We start from the raw sequence: 2566 nt of genomic DNA, 5'->3' as shown, positions 1-2566 counted from the left end.
CTCGATCTCCTGACCTCGTGATCCGCCCGTCTCGGCCTCCCAAAGTGCTGGGATTACAGGCTTGAGCCACCACGCCCGGCCTATCCTGGCATTCTTAAAAGAATTTTTTGCTTGTCTTTTACTTTGGCAAAACACTTGTATCTAAAGATATGTAAAGAACACTGATGGCCAGGCATGGTGGCTCACGTTTGTAATCCAAGCACTTTGGGAGGCTGAGGCAGGCAGATCACTTGAGGTCAGAAGTTTGAGACCAGCATGGTCAACATGGTGAAACCCTGTCTCTACTAAAAATACAAAAGTTAACAGGGTGTGGTGGCACACACCTGTGATTCCAGCTACTTGGGAGGCTGAGTTATGAGAATTGCTTGAACTCAGGAAGCGGAGGTTGCAGTGAGTAGAGATTGCACCACTGCACGCCAGCTTGGGTGAAAAAGTGAAACTCCGTCTCAAAAAAAGAAAAAAACAATTTGGCGGTTTCTCATAAAGTTAAACATAAATTTATATGATTTTGCTAATTCACCCCTACTTATCAAAAGTAGAGGAAAACACATGTCCTCTTAAAGATTCGTACATAAATGTTCACAATAGCTTTATTTATAATAATCAGGGACTAGACGTTGGACACAGTGGCTCACATTTGTAATCCCAGCAGTTTGGGAGGCCAACATGGGAGGCTCCCTTGAGGCCAGGAGTTTGAGGCCAACCTGAGCAATTGAGCAAGATCCTGTCTTTATAAAAAATAATAAAATTAGCGAGGTGTGGTGGCACATGCCTGTAGTCCCTGCTACTTGGGAGGCTGATATAGGAGGATTGTTTGTGCCCAGGAGATCAAGGCTGCAGTGAGCTACGATTGCATCACTGCACTCCATCCTGGGTGACAGAGTGAGACCCTGTCTCACAAAACAACAACAACAACAAAAACAAGAAATTACCCAAACAGGCTGGGCGCGGTGGCTCACACCTGTAATCCCAGTGTTTGGAGGAACGGAGGCAAGATGGTGCACTTCCGGGTTCTTCTTCACCAACTTTTCCCGCGCGGGCAAAAATGCAGCCGGCGCCGGGGAAGGTGCAGACCAACTGGGCATCCGCCAGGTGACGTCAATCCGAAGAGACCAAGATTTACCTGGTCGCACTTGCGAAACGCCCCCGACACGCCCCTGCCCCGCCTATTGCCCTCCCACTCCTAGAAAAGCAGCTCCGGAGGGACGCCACGCGCGGCCTTCCTCAGTCCTCCACTCCTGTCGGGATGTCAGGACTGCAGGAACTCTGTAGGAGAGCCCCACCGGGGGACTCTGTCGGCCTTCTTTGCCAGAATCCAACAGACCTCTTCCCCACACCTTAGGTGACCAAAATAAACCTGCAGTTTTGCTCCTACTGTTGCCTACTCGCTGGTTCTTTTGTGCCCGCTCTGGTGGTCTTAGAAAACAAATCACCCAGCACTTTGGGAGGCCGATGCGGTGGCTCATGAGGTCAGCAGATCGAGACCATCCTGGCTAACACAGTGAAACCCCGTNAAAAAAAAAAAAAAAGAATTTTATTTTGCTACAGCCTGCTTTTCCTACCCAGTTTGCTTTTGCTTCTAATCTAAACCGACAGAAAAGTAAAAAAAAAAAAATTGAGAAACAAAGCTACCTCAGTGATTATTTAGTCACAATCATTGGAATTCAAGTCCAGATCAGTTCTTCTTCCTCCACAGTAAATGCCTGCCAGTCCTTGCAACTTATTTCTGCAAATTGTCACTTCACCAGATTGCGACCTCAAGGGCTCAGGAATTCATCCCATGTAACTTGATGAAAGTATTTATATCAAACTATCCTGACTAAACCTGGTCCTGAGTTCTGAGTTTAGCTATACATCATTGAGATATTGCAAGGTTAATAAACCCTCTTTATATTACGGATTTAAAATTTTAGCACAACAAATAAAATGCTCTTTTTTTGGCTTACAGTTCTGTATGTGTGGGTGAGCGCTTAAGCAGTCACTGACTGGAACAGATGCTGTCTTGAATTCTTTTCTTAATAAAAAGATGACAGATTTTTAATTACTAGGTGCTTCTAAATTACTTAAGAAATGACATTTTCTTTATTGATTTCACCTGTATTTCCTGCTTTTCCGTAGTTGTAGCTTCTAACACACATCTTTATTACTCCATATTTTTAAGGTAATGAAAACTTTGTGTTTCTATTTTCATTCTCACAGCCAAGGAGAGATTAAATGGAAACAACCTTTTATAACTTTGAAATATTATGTAATCCTGGCATTCTTTTTTTTTTTTTTTTTTTTGAGATGGAGTCTCGCTCTGCTGCCCAGGCTGGAGTGCAGTGGCCGGATCTCAGCTCACTGCAAGCTCCGCCTCCCGGGTTTACGCCATTCTCCTGCCTCAGCCTCCCAAGTAGCTGGGACTACAGGCGCCCGCCACGTCGCCCGGCTAGTTTTTTGTATTTTTTAGTAGAGACGGGGTTTCACCGGGTTAGCCAGGATGGTCTCGATCTCCTGACCTCGTGATCCGCCCGTCTCGGCCTCCCAAAGTGCTGGGATTACAGGCTTGAGCCACCGCGCCCGGCCT

The sequence above is a fragment of the Rhinopithecus bieti genome, unplaced genomic scaffold (assembly GCF_001698545.2).
Source record: "Rhinopithecus bieti isolate Rb0 unplaced genomic scaffold, ASM169854v2 scaffold_2654, whole genome shotgun sequence".
Taxonomy (NCBI): domain Eukaryota; kingdom Metazoa; phylum Chordata; class Mammalia; order Primates; family Cercopithecidae; genus Rhinopithecus; species Rhinopithecus bieti.
This window is presented reverse-complemented; position numbering follows the sequence as displayed.